Here is a 15,602-nt window from a genome sequence, read left to right on the forward strand (position 1 = left end):
TTGTGTGCCATTAGGGGTAACAGAAGCTCTGATGGACTCTACTTTATCAGTGAAGTAAGATATAAACTTTAAACAAACAGCATCATTTTCAGATGGGGCACAAGGAGGAGTCAGATTTACCCACAGATCAGTAATTATTGCATTCGTTCTGTATAATTGTATAGGAGTAATAACTTTGTCGCCTCATAGTGTACTTGGAGACCTGATTTCTTCCATCCCCGTTCTGTGAATATTATGGTTTATCCAAGGCTGTTTTCTTTGTGTAGACTTTGACCTTACTTTAAAGTGCAATATTATTTAATATGGATGTACAGACAGAGTTAAAACAGCCGTTGGTATGATAGTGTTCAGACAGGAGTGGGCTATAAAAGTGTACAGAAGCTTGAAAGACTATGTTTATTTAAAATGCGAGAGCATGTAGAGTGGGGTTGGACAATGTTAATGATATCTATTTCACAGGTAAAATCTATTTGTGGTCAGATACACTCAATTCTATTAATTCTACAGTAGAACTCTCACACCCAGCTGCTTACGTGTTTGCCAATAAACGCACTTAAAGGATGTGGTGTAAAAAACATCACAACATTCTGACAGGAGTCTGACCCTGCTGACCTGTAAGTCAAAGTTGTGGACATAAATCTCATTACTTGGACTCAAGCCAGACTTGAGTCGTAAGTCTGATGACTTAAGACTTGGCTTGACAAAATTAAAAATACCTCAACGCAGATGATTTGAGACCTTTCTTGGAATTCTGCCCTAAATAAACTCTTAATTTTCCTGGAAACAGATATAAATCTCAGTCAATATCATGCAGAAAACACATTGCAAAAAAAGGAGGTAAAGCTAAAATCTAAATAAGTCACTGCTTTCTTTAGGGCAAATAATGAGGGGGGTGGAATTTAAATGAGATGATACACTTCTTCAGTGCCTAACCTCCGGGACGCTCCAAAAATGATGTGTCACAGACACATTACATAAAGACGTGCACCTAATAATTTTCCTTTTAAATGTTTTAAATGATTTTAAGTATTAAAAAGCACCCCTTATTTCAGTAAATCTTTTCTGACATTTGTGACTGCGTGAAATTTGGTGTAAATTAAATAATGAATTGTTCAGGATTGGACACAAGTCTAGTAGCCTATGTGTCTTTATGGAAGGTCTTATTTAGTTAACTCAGTGGCATAACATCCAGTAAAAATTTGATGCAAAGGAGCAGGTAGTAAAAAACGAATGTGTTAAAAAAGAAATGTGTTTTGAGTTACAGTGCCAAGATATAATCATAATGTAATCCTGATAACTGATGGTACTGCTGAATATCTTCTGATTGTGAAGTAAGCATGATGTGACTTTTATCTGCTGCAGGAACTTTCTTTGGTCGACCACTGCGTCTACGGTCGTCAAGGTTGCCCATGTGTTTGTGTTTCAACCTACAGATTGAATTGGTGATCATTAGCACTGGTATAACTGTTTAAACACGCACCTGATGCTGTTTTGAAGGGTGGTCACACCAAATTTGATTAGATTTTTCTTCTGTCCACCCACTTTGTATTTTGTTAATTGATAAATATAATCTATTAGCATGTCTATTTTTAGCCTGTCCTCCACAGAAAAGCAACCATATAGATCGTTTTAGCCACACAAACTTTGGACTTGTGTTTAGGCTTATTGTGTCAGCGACTTCTAGTGTCTGTACAACTCAAACACATGACAAAGACGTTCACCTATTATAAATAGCCATAAAGTTGTACTCTGGCGTTGGTGGGTTGGGTGGAAGGTTAGCAACTTAGCCACTTTTCACCTGGAAAACCAGTGTTCAGTTCTGTGTGAAACAAGATTGATTTGTTTTTTTAATAAAGTTAAGTAAAATTAACGTTAGCTAAGATAGCTTTGTAGCGATAGCATTAGCGTTAGCTAGCTAGCTAACTATATTAGTCTTGAAGGTGTTGACAGCCCCCCGTAGCCCCTAACTTTACTTTCTTTAACTTTCACAGGGGTGTGTGCCACACAACACCTAAAGTCCACTGAATCCACTGTTGCCGGAGCTAATCGCTGCCATTCTAGTCAATGCTTGTGAGCCCACCAGACGCAGCAGCAGCGCGTCCCAGAAGCGGCTCTCGGCTCCGCTTCGCACAGCAGAGAAGCAGACACAGAATGGCATAGAGAATCTGGTCAAAATAAAACATCCTGTGGAGACTCCCGACCGTAAAACAACAATAAAAATGGTTAAAACAGAAACAAAAAGAAATAATTTAACTACGTAGCCTACAAAAAGCAAACACTGATTACGAAATCAACAAAACCTAAACATGTCAGCAAAATCAGGCGGGCAAAGTGCTCTGATTCTGAAATGCTCCCTGTGGATATGCAAACTGAAGTTGACGGAATGAAAAAGGGTCACTGAGAGCTGTGAAGAAGATAGTACAAGCACAAAAACGACAAATTAATAACAAGTCAATAACGTGGGGCAGGCTGCACGCTCCGCTGCTGAAATCCTTCTGAGATGCTTCCAGTGCACAGATCAAAAACGTGCCGTAGGTGGAGCCAGTGGACTTAAGGAGTAAGTCAGTGATTGTATGCGTGTCGACCAGTAAACCCAACAGCTGTGCAGTTCGCAGCTGGGGTTCACCTCCTCTATGTTGCCGCGGTCTCCTTGTGTTTATGTCATGTGACGTAGGTCACGTGATTTCCAAAACGTAGGTCTGGGTGGAAAACAGGGTTTGAAATTGCTGTTTTGGGAGGCATGGACAAACGCCACTAGTAGGAGCGCTATTTTAGGATACGCTCATATGAGTTGTATTTGGAGGTTGGTTAAACTTCAGGTTGGAGAACTTGTTACTATTTTTAATTCTGAAAGCATTCTTACTTTACAGCATTTTATCACACCTGCCCTAAACCTTTAGTACTGTACAGTACTGTATATTTACCATCTTTCTGGCACAATGATAGAAGTAATGATTATTTCTCCCTTTTAAATAGGTGGGACAATGATAACATATAAATGCTTTTTTAGGTGGAGAACCCCCCAGACACCTCACTTTATTGTGTCTCCCCCACTTTTCAAATCAATGTTAAACACTTGAGCTAACTGCATAGTCAGAGAGATAGAACATACAGTATATCAAAAGAATTATACATCCTAAGAACCACTAAAGTATTATCTGAAAATGGTAAATGATTACATTACATCAGTTGTTTTGCGGGGGTACCAGAGTAGAGCAAATTTGGATCAAATTCACGATTAATTCATGAACTTTAGACCTGTGCCTCGTCACACTTTAGGCACAGGTGATGCTTTAAATATCTTACGGCAGCGCAAAGTACAACTCACTCACTCACTTCAGCACCGCTGACAATATTGAAAAGAGTGCCTGTGGCATCATCAACACACCTGTGAATGTATCTAATTTTGGACCCAAAATATCCTCTTTAATAAGCTTCTAGAATGTTTTCGTAATGAGAGAAGTGAGTGCCACAGGCCTGTAGTCATTGAGTGATTTTGGGGCTTTGACCTTGGGTACATGTACAATCACAGAATCCTTCCAAAGATGAGGGACCACATGGAGTTAAAGTGACTTTGTCAATATGGTTCTACACGGTTCTCCCCTAAAGAGTTTAAAAACGTTAGCTGCGCTTCGACCAAAGGAACTATACCCCGGAACTAGGAACCTTTGTAGCAACTCACAGCGTTTCTATCACAGGGACCAGGGTCTAAATTTAGTTCTAGGGTCTTTATTTTACCCCCCAAAAAGTCCCTGCTCGGGGGGTAGTAGCCTACTTTCTGATGGTACCAGTACTTTGGGGGGGGGGGCTTGCCCTGTAGGGAATTTCTGAATGGGCGAGTCGAGGCTACTGCCCTTAATACGAGCATGTTCTTGTAAATCGCAAACAACAGTCAGATAGTCACACAAGTCTCACCGACGTCGCCTGAGATCGTACGTCGGCATTAAATATATTGCTCGGCAATAGCAGCCGGCGTGCAGCGGTGTGTTTACAGCGAACAGCTGATGGAGTTAAGCTTAATACTGGCTCCAGAGTTGTTGTTTTAAGTTTTCATCATTCAGGAAGTTTTTACACTGAGCTGAAGTCGGTCTCCTCCTCTCCATAACAGCTGATTACAGCAGTTAATAAAGCTCGTTAAACATCCAGTTCCTCCGACGCAGGCGGACACAGACGTGCTGCCAGCTGATCTGCAGCTCTTGTCTGCCGGAAATGTTTTAATAACCTTCCAAACAGTTGCGATTTTATTTTTGTGCTGCTTTCTCTGTGCTGGAGTTATTTTAAGAACTCGATGGCTTCATCCAGTTTGTTATTAAATGTGTAACAAACTTTATCGTGTGTCTCTCCATTATACTCCCACACAAAAAAGCTGCTTTGATGGTCAAGCACAGCCTGTAGTTTTTCATTATATTCCAATCAAATCTGATGTTCATTTATAAATGTTGCTCATGGATAGTGGTTACAAATAATGATGCCTGTGCATCTCTTTGTCCAGCGTACAGGCCTACAGCCTACGTCAGCTGGATAATTTGCCTAATCTTGGCAGGTCTTTAGACCACGGTGGAAACGTAACAGTGGATTGAAGGAACCTTTTAGTTCCTTGAAAAGAGATCGTCCCTGGTACTTTTGGTTGAAACGCGGCTCTTGCCTCTATGCAGATGTATCTCACTCTGCTCTGAGCCAGCATTTCTATAGATCCTTGCTAAAATCATGAGTATAAAATGATTGTAGAAAGAGTTTAGGTCATTAGCAAGTTCAGAGTCAGGGACATTTCTTACACTCTAAAAAATAAAACATTGGATCAACAAAAAAAAATATGTTAATGTTTTCCACTAGAATTGTTAAGACCGCTGGCAGAATTACATTAATTCAAAGCAATGTTTTGAGTATGGTGAATTACCTTTTAGGCCACAATAAAACACATTTCTTAGTAACATGAACTTAATAATTGTCAACATGAATGCAAGTATTTAAGTTGATCCAACATAATGTTTTAAGTTAGGTGAAGAAGCTTTTTGGCCACAGTAAAATCACATTTCTAAGTAACATTGTAATAGTCACCTATTCTGCCTTCAGGTACAGCTTTTAATGTGTTGGTAAACATGCTTTATTTGTATTGGTTTTGCCTTCACGTGTAAAAAAGCAACTGTATATCACAAGTCAAGTAAAAAGTATAACAGTATCTCAGAACTTGATTTTTTGCCCTCCCAAGCTGGGCCTGAACTTCCAGTGGTCAGGTTTCCACTTGGTCCTTATTTTCAAGTTTAAGTTTCTTCTTAACTTGCTTCGAAAACTCCCTGTAACAAGTAACATCCCACTGATAAAAAGTAATGTTCCCTCTGATTGTCTGATTAGTCTGTTCAACAGATTTTGACAGCCAAGGTTTATTATTAGGAAAAATATAGGTTTGTTTCTTCGGAATTATCAAATCTTCACAAAAGTAAATATATGCCGAGATAGTCTCAGTAAGTTAATCCAAATCAGGGCAAACATCTTTAAACAAATCCCAGTCTGCACCTGTAACAATCCTGGAGACACTGAATGGACAGACCGGAACCATGCGTCGCTCAGGATTCATTCTCTTCAGGACAGGTTTGTATATCAGAGCCACATGAACGACATTATCTGCGCAAAGATTAATATGCTCCTTTAATGGAACCAAAATAAAGGTCCAAACATTTCATATTCCTTGTAACTGCACCAGTTGTGATCGGCATACAAAACACAGGGAAATCGCTATTAAATGAAGATGAAAAACCAAAGCTCTCTGAGTAAGTTCATTGTTTTACATATGCAAATAGGCTCGGGCAGTACAGAGATCAAGGTTTTCCACAGCCAAAAAGCAAAGACCTGTCTTCAAGTGTTTTGTATTTTATACGCCAAGTGAGAACATGAGGGAGAGCTGTCACATAAAGGTTACTAGTTTGTATCTAGCAACAGCATCCTGAAGTTGCCTCGTCTTAACTGTAGGTTCCCGTTTTCTCTGAAGTCCTGCAGCAATGGCCTCCCCCAAGAATCACAGCCCCATATCAGGCTTCAGGTCTTTCCATCTCTACCCTGTTTGTAAGGGAGGTTGGAAGGCGGGGCTTGAACCCTGACTGTGCACAGTTTTTCAATTCAGCCCTTAGTCCGATGTCACTAGTTTGTTGCTAGAAACAGCTTCCTGCAGTTGCCATGTCTTAACTGCAGGTTCCCCTTTTTCTCTGACTCCCCATTCTGAGTACAATCTCGGATCGTAAGGCAAGGTGTAAAAGAACCAAAAGCAGACAAAAGGTTTATTACTTGTCAGGCACCTTAATTAACATTAACAGAGAAGTAAAATAAATCAAGCAGTTTAAACTAAATTTTCATTACATTTCATGGGTATCACAACGTTCTTTGAACAATGCAATTTTGGCCAATTTTGAACAGACAAATCACACAGAACAGAGAATATCATTTGTGTGCAATAAACAGCATAGAGCTCCTCTCATTGAAAGCTTAGAGCATATTTGTGGTATTATTATTTCACCTTCTTTCCAGTTTCAGGGGATTTCTGCTTCCTCCTCAGTAAGTGAGCATGTGTATATGTGTGTATGTGTGTGTATGACCTCCAGCAGCTTCTAGATAGCCTGTTCATTTGAAGTGAGGCTGTTAGAACTCACAGCTGAGAAAACTTCTGTTTGTCAACCTTAAATAGCTCCCTTCTCATTTGTTAAAGGCACACGGCGGGCAACTTGTCAGAAAGGTAATTGCATTTAATAAACAACAGCAAGGAGCGAGGGATAAAGTAATTCACACTTCAACAGGCTGAATCCCACCCTGGCAAACAAAACAGAGTTGCACTGCATGTTCTTCTTCAAAGTCTGAGAGCTTGAACAGATACCAGTGGCAGTATGTTGACACTCTGTGAATCGGTGCAGAGCAGAACACACATACTAAAGTCAACGTTTTTAGAAGAGGTGGAACATGGCTTTAGCCAAGTGATAGCATTTGGAGCTGAAACACAGTGCCACATACTGATAACATTGTCTGGAAGCTGTTAAAGCTTGTCTGCCTCCCCAGATTTCGCCTGTCACATTGGCTTATTTAGACCCCCTCCTGATCACCTGAAAGACGCATGCTCCCAGGTGCTTAAAGTTTTAATAAAACCAACACAGAGGCTGCATTTCAATAAAAAAACAGCCACTGTCAAAGACTCAACTGCTACTCCAGCCACATATGTGCTAACTTTGTAAAAAAACTTCCATGCACTCCTGCACACACACACACGTAGGGTCCAGAATGGCGCTGTCATTGTGGCATCACTCAAGTAGTGGGAGCTTCATTCATTCAGCTGGCAAGAGGCAGAAGGTGTGAAGCCAACACGAGCCTCCACACAGCAACAGAGAGAGGGAGAGGGAGAGAGAGGGAGAGTGAGAAGACAGACACAGGCGAGTGGAGGAGAGACAGACAGAGAGGAGTGGACAGATGGAGAGAGAAGTGCGGAAGGATGGAGAAGGAAAAACATGGACGCAGATGGACGCCATACAGCAGAATCAAAGCGGCCCAGCCGGCCTGCCTCACATGAGACACTTCAACTTTGTAATCTTCAGAAACTTTAAATTGCAGACAAATAGTGTTCAGACATAATGTGTGATGGGAGGAGTTCACTCACTCAGACCCCATTTTAACCTGGTCAACATGTGATCTGCATATGGATACATTCTCTACACCTGCTATTAATAAAACCAGTGTTTTTTTCCAATTCTGCTACTTGGTGAAGGTCAAACCTTAAACCTGTTCAGATCATCATTTTTATTTGACCTGGGCCTTTAGTAATTGTTTGGAATTTGACTTTTAAAAGAAGTGACCACAAATGATCTGCCACGCAGTCAGCCTGGAGGTCATGGGCCATCTGAGGGTCTTAGGCCCCAGGACAGTTGTGCACTTTCAATTCAATTCAATTTTATTTATATAGCGCCAAATCACAACAACAGTTATCTCACAGCGCTTTTCATAAAAGAGCAGGTCTAGACCGTACTCTGTGATGTTATTTACAGAAGCCCAACAGTTCCCAACAATTGCTTTGCCTGGTTGGTAATCCAGCCGTGGCAGTAAATGTAAGTTTTCTGTTTGCTTGACTTTTTTAAAAAAATATCCCAACTGTGAGCTCTCACAAAGAATGTGGGAGCTTATTTTTTGGAGGTAAAACTGACAGTGAGCACACCTGAAATGTTGCTAATAATCCCTCATTGCAAAGAATAACTGTGTGCACACAACTACAGTAAGTACAGCAGGTCTAAGCTGAATGAAGCAGGATGTAGGTCTGTAAACTGTGATGGATGTTAAGAATGGACAATTGGTGTAATTTGACAAAATAATCATAGCTCAGTGTCCACTCAGTAGCTCTTTCTGGAGGCTTCAACTACAACTTGCAGCCATATTCAGCAAAAGAGTAAACTGAGGAAACTCCATCTGTTGATTAAAGCCTGTGAGATGTGGTACAAAACTTAGGAGAAGCACTGTTTGCTTTAGTTTTCTCTTCCAAATAAGGCCGACTAACTTGGGAGTGAGATAATATGGGTTTGAAACAAACACACTTCCTGTTTCAACATTGCCTAACTTTCCATATGTCACACAGGTTTGGTCCAATATTTCAGCTGTGCTCGCATTCTGTTTGATCTCCAAAAAAAGTGGATTAGATAATCTGGATAAATTGTGCATTTGTGTACACAGAGGTGTGTCCAGGGAGTGGCCTAAGGAATTAAAGGAAAGTTACAATTGTTGGGGGAAGGCGTAAATCTTTATAGCGTATGTGTATATGCTTTGTTTTTGTCAGTTTGTTGTATATACAGTGCAAGCTTAAGCTGAACTATATCAGTTTATATTGGGGAAGAATCATTTTGAATGGATTTCTCTTATCTTTATTTGAAATAATTACAGATAATTACAAAGAGATTATCATGCTTTGGTCAATTCCAAAAAGAGAGAGAAACGTTGGTAAGATTTTCCTGTGAGGCTGACCTTTGACATTTTTTAATATGTTTTTTATCCAACCATATATTAGGCAGGGCTTTGTAACTATGGCCATTCATAGGTCTAATTGACCAGATGTCGAAAGTTAACTTGGTGTGGTGTACAACGTCATAACTACAAATAGAAATAATAAAGAATGAATAAAGCCATTGAATTAGGACCCAACTTGTAATAAACCAGAATTTAATGAAGATTATGATTCTAAATGTATTGGTGTGAAAATGTCAACATTTAAAAGAAGAGACCGAATTACTACAAATAAAATGATTTAAAACAGATGTGCAATTCATAAACCAATGTAAGAGCTGACAGTGCTTTGAGGTGAAACACAATGTTTGTGACTGTCTGGACAGACAGAAGAGTCAGACAGTTTACTGCTGTGCTTTACAGTATACTGAAGCTATTAGTTATTTCTTTGTAAAGCTATGTGATTGCAGTGACGTCTGCACAGTGGGAAGGTGCCTTTAGATTGTTTGAAATTCCATTTGAAACTTCAGCCAGGTATATACCGCAGTTAGAGCAGACAGGCACACTGCAATAATTCTGAATGAAAGTAATGGTGTGAGTGAGCCACAGCTGGACTGGATTGGAACATAAATAGAATGGGCTGCTGAAAGGCTCCATCTGTGAGGCAGGCCAGAGCAATTCATTCTTATTCGTTGGCTGAGATTTAAGTTTGTTGCATCATTATTTAGAAGAGAAAATGAGACCAAGGAGAAAGGAGGAAAGATGAACGGGATGATTGTGTGTGTGTGTGTGTGTGTGTGTGTGTGTGTGTGTGTGTGAGTGTGGGAGGGGGTAGGATGAAGAGGCATGAAATTGAAACCTGTTCAGATTTGTGAAATTAAGTACATTCAATTTACCAAATTATTAGTTTAGTTTTGCTCCTGATATCTGTAGATCATTTACATTCTTTCAGATCAATTAAAACACAAAGTCTCTATAGGTGGCACCCACCTAAACAAAATCTGCTACGTGTGTACAGAACATATATCATTTCATGAAATATTCAAATGTGGTTATAAATGGTCCTCAGAGGGTCAATTGGGATTATTTGGTGCAGCTAGTTTTAATACCTAAATGCAAATACAAGATGATCAATATGACCATTAAAAACTATTCATGTGTTTTCTGATCTGTCACCTCTATGTTTTAGGTTTGGTTAGGGTTTACCAACTAAAACTACTTGGTTAGGGAAAAGATCATAATTGTTAGGGGTGGGTACCAAGGACCAGTCCTAAATGGGTATGCGTTCCTCAGTGCTGCTATTGGTATTTTAATGCAATTCATTAATTCATTTAGTGTTTAGCATTTTCAGTTTTTTTCACAATGTATTTATACATAACACTTGTTTAGTCCATTATGTGTAACAGGCTTAACATTCTCAGCCTAACGAGGTAATACCCCATATATTCCCAACATTTTAATTTTGCTGCTCCGCCGGCCCTGCAGATGGTCCACTTCTTCCTGCTTGAGTTGACAAGCAGCTTTTTTTTTATACCTGTCCTGCCCAGCAGGTATGAGGAGCTGGATACCATGTTTTTTACTTTAACAACAGAGTATTAATACACTCCTTTGTCTATTTTATTATTTATTTAAAGAGGTGGGATCATGCTCATTTTCAGGTTCAAATAATTACATTTTCAAAAAACACCATATTTTTGTCTGTTGAACGCTTCGTTTTAGCTATGGAGTGATACATCTTACCTAAACATGATCTTTGTTGGGAGAAGCACATGCACAGTTCCTAGTTAAGGACTACTAGCCAGTGTTGGGCAAGCTACTTGGAAAATGTAGTGAGCTAAGCTACTAGCTACTCTACATTAAATTAAGCTTCATTACACCGAAGATACCCCCCAGTGAAAAGTAGCAAGCTAAGCTACAGCAATGTGGCAAAAGTAGCTTAGTTACATCTAAGCTACTTTTAATTTTTTAATATTAAATGGTTAGGTCTATATATATATATATGTACACACTCACACACACAGCATAGGCCTAGTTTATATTAACCAACTTCATTCCACAGTAGCAACAGAAGAAAGAGTAAAAACCTGATCCAAACAGTGTGTATGTGCAGAGAGAGCTAAATCAGACACACAGAAACTCTCCTACTTCCTGCCATATCATTGCAGCTAAATGTATTTCCTCATTCAACAAACGGAGAACCATTGTTGTTTGTATAAAGTAACTTAATTATCACATTATTAAATAATTATATATTTTTTATTGTTTATATGTGAATCTGTGCTCTGGCAACATTGCAACCTAAACAACCAAAACATTCATGGCAATTGGCGAGAAAGAGAAAGAGAGAGAGAGAGAGAGAGAGAGAGAGAGAGAGCTTTGATTACTTTCGCTTTAATTACTTTCGCTTTAATTACTTGTTTAATGAAATGTATGGGGTGATTGTTCTTATGTTGTATATATGATGCTTTGGCAATGTTGTTATTACGTTCATGCCAATAAAGCTAATTTGAATTGAATTGAATTGAGAGAGAGAGATCTCATCTCATGGAAACAAGTTTCTGCCACTACATGTCTAAGTGGACCCTGATCCTTCTCACAAGAGGTGTTACAACTATCACAATAGAAAGTAAAGCAAAGTCGCAGACATCAGCCCACGGACCGGTCCGTGATGTCTCCGTCACACGGAAGCGCTTCTGCCGGCTGCACATTCAGGTCCGTGTGTGGCGGTGGCGTCACTTACTGATCCTTCAGAAATGTAACTCATTAAAAAGCATAAAGAATAGTTCAATCTGGGGACCCAGGGACAACCTAAATTTGTTTGTGTGTGTGTCTATGTGTAAGAGTGTGTGTGTGTGTGTGTGTGTGTGTGTGTGTGTGAGTGGACAAACAACAGAGACCAGTTTTCTGGTGGTGTCTGTTAGTGAGTCCATGCCTTTTCTTTCAGGACCACCATCAGCCCAACATTTCCATGCCTACACGAAATCAAATGTGTTTTTCTCCCGGCTGTGAATAGAACTCAATGACACAGTGCAATAACTTATATCAGGCTGTGATTAATAAATATCATTTCTTTTATCTTCCTTTAACTTTAACTCTTTTTAAAGTTGTTACTGAGGTTTTCTTTTCCTAGCACTAGTATTCTGTTTTAATCCCTGACATTCACTAAGATGGTTTCATTTGTCAGAACATGTAGGTTCTGATAGTATTTCTGTATCCTCTCTAAATGTATGAGGTTTTTTTCTAACTCTGTGTTCCATTTGTCCTCTGACACCATTATAAGTGGCTTCACTTAATCTAGTTCTTTCAGGGCAAGAGGGGAGGGTGGAAATTGCCTCCCTTAATTGAGTTACCTTGCATATCTATTCCCTATTCCCACCCGATGTGATCACCCTCTCTCTCCAACTCTGTCTCTCTCATTCCATCACATTTGGCTTGTCAACAGATTTGGAGATGAAGCTGCCGTCTGTTCTCCTCATTTTTACTTAGAGTCTGTCTCATAGACAAATCTTCTACTTCCATCAGAGGAGACCTCATAAACCTGAACATACAGCAGGGCTGTTACCAGGGTTTAGAAATTAGTGAGGTTGAGATTTTGTGTTTCTTTTAATAGAGCTTATTTACGATAATTCATACCAAAATTACCCCTAAACACAGTTATACTCTATTCTTCTGTCTGTGTGTGTGTGTGTGTGTGTGTGTGTGTGTGTGGTGTAGTGAAGGCTTGAACAGGTCAATGGGTAAAACACTGCATTTGGTTGAAGAACACACTAACTACAGGCTGTTCATCAAGGTCTTTCTCAACACTTTTTGTCTCACTAAAATTGCAAAAAATAAGAGACATAGACAAGTTATTATCAGGTAGTGCAAATGCAACAGGGAAATCTTGGTACACTAAACTTTCCTTAAAATTAAGGGAATAATGGTAGACAAAATCCACAGTATGCAGGGCTTAAAGTGGGCTGGTAGTAGGGATGGGTATCGGTACTCAATATCTTTAAGGTAGCGACCGAAATAGCCCAGTATCGAGTAGTATCAAAATTTCTCCAGTTAATCTACAATCCACCCTTTTTGTAACCAGATTGGAGGAAAAAATTACTATGCCCACTATGTGCCCGCTTGGCGCTTGTTAGCATCAGGCATGTTCGTCACTGGTGAAGTTTCTCACCACAAGCTTGACTTTGGTTGTTTCATCTCTTGATATCATTTAACACTACTCTTTACATTTTATTTGCTTCACATCACTTGTCACCAATCGGTCACTATGTTCTACCATATCAATTTAACGCTTTTGTGGCACAGCAGCTCTTTTCACTCAAGGAGCCTTCGGCTGCATACTTACATCTGATATCAGATGTAGTCAGTGTGATTGGCTGGATGTGCAGGCTTTCTTTTCCTTTGCTTGCTTCTTTAGTCTTTAGTGTAGGTTAGTGACTTGTTTAAGCCGACTCCTTATTCGTTTTCAAGTTCTTACTGTTGTCTATTTGGAGGAGGTTTGCGACTCACTACTAAAGAAGATCTTTCAATTCAGTTCTTCACGATTTATTGATCTAAAGTTAATCAGTGACCTGTTTAGGATAAGGAGCAATTTGATACAATATTTTTATATGCAGCCTTTTCTAAAAAGTTGGTTGACCAATCTCAGCCTGGATGGGGCGGGACAAAAGGCTGTTAAGCTACGCAACCTTTGAAATGTTGAACTTGTTCTGCATCAATCTACCATGAAGGCAGTTCAGGATATCTATTTGTTATCTATTTGTCTATCTGGCTTCTTGCACCTATTATTTTACACAAGCAGTGACAGTATGTCAAAATTGTAGTCTTGTCAAAAGACTAACAAACAAATAGCAATTTGACACTATGACACTACAATTCCCATGAGTACTACCTACACATAGTGTTTGCTCATTGGTCCATTAGTTAAGCCTACTGTCTTGCGCGCTACTGACCGACACTGTAAGACGCTGTGGAGGGCTGTTTTGGCCTGCCGTTAATTATCCACACCAGCAGCAGCGATGGCAAAGCAAGCTTTTTTAATATCACGAGAATCCACACAACATCCCACTCTCTCACCTCTCTCGCGAGGGTGCGCACGCCAAATATGACATCCAGACAGTTGAATCTGTCACAGGGCAGCCACAGTCCCTCAGACCTTTAGACTGTCAGCCTCCCGCCTGCTTTAAACCTGATGGTATGATCTCTGTCATCACACGTGACTGGTCGCATTTTTTTCAGTTTAGTTTTTATCTTTTTAATTAATCTTTTACACCCATGCAGCAGTTTTATTATATATAATAATAAGCTACTATTTTAATGTGTTTATCTTAATAGACTACATGTTTTTCAAAAAAGGAGCTTTACACACTTTACACCTTATCAGAGCTAATGATAATAATAGTACATTTTAGCACACCATAGTCAACTTTAATTGTATAAAACGTAATTTCCAAAAAACAAAAATATGGCTGGTGAAAATGCTGTGTGGTTAGTAACTTTGGAAAACCAATAGCCACAATGGCTAGTGAGCAAAAAAGTTAATGTCACGCCCTGCACACACTACAACACAGTCTTACACACTGGTGCGATAAATTCAAAACACTACTACAAAAACTGGTCATAAGTAATGTTGCTTGTGGTTCTTCCCCTTTTCACATGATGTACACAATAAAAGAAACAACAAATGTATTTATTTATATTTGCACATTTTTTATTCCTTAATGCACTGTTCAGTACAACACATCAAACAACAAAAAATTCATTCTGCCCAAGCATCCCATCTTCGCTCTGGGACAAGCCAGAGAATCTCGTTCTCGACCTCTTCCTTCACCTCTTCCTCCTCTCCCTACTGCTCCTGCTCCTCCTCCTCTTCTCAGGTGTCCTCAACCTCTCCCTTCACATTACTCATACAGTAACATTTACTCATTTGGCAGATGCTTTAATCTAAAGCGACATACATTTTAGGAACACCATACAAGTATCAATGAAGCATAAATGCAGTAAGGGATCTATAAGTGACAATAGATACTAGTAAGAGAAGCAATAAATACTAGTAAGAGCTAATACCACGTACGGCATCAATGGGGTAAATACCTAGGGAAAGAAGTAAGGGTTAACAAAATAGTGCAATCCATACAAGAGAATTGTAAGAGGATAGAAGAAGAAGAGCACAGGAAGTGCATGTTAGAGGTTAGGGGTTAGAGGTGTTATTAGAAAGTTTTCTTGCAAGAGATGAGTTGCTCTGATGTATGTGGAAGCTTGTTCCACCATTGTGGTGTTACACATCTCTCTGGATCCATTGTTCCAAAACTGAGTGTACTGACACTGGCCCTTTTATCTATCTATTGAAGGTTCTGATTGGTGTGTTATTAATAATGACTCCTTGTGTTTCCACCAGGGTAGCTGTGTGCTAATTGAGTTCAAGCTGTGCTGATTGAGTGAACAATATTGTTAGTTCTTTCCAAATGACCACATGGTGTAGGCAATGAGAAATTACGTAATTATGTGTAGAGTTTAGGAAAATGGGTGTGCTTTTTAAAAAATGGAGTTGGAGGACTTATCACAAGGATGCCTAAATAACTACATTTTATAGCTTATTATTAAGCTATATATATTCTGCCCATGCTAACATAGCATTTGTATGTGAT

This window comes from Micropterus salmoides, unplaced genomic scaffold, assembly GCF_014851395.1.
Source record: "Micropterus salmoides isolate LMB-PRFRI ecotype aquatic unplaced genomic scaffold, ASM1485139v1 Ms_hic_scaffold_5, whole genome shotgun sequence".
NCBI classification, from domain to species: domain Eukaryota; kingdom Metazoa; phylum Chordata; class Actinopteri; order Centrarchiformes; family Centrarchidae; genus Micropterus; species Micropterus salmoides.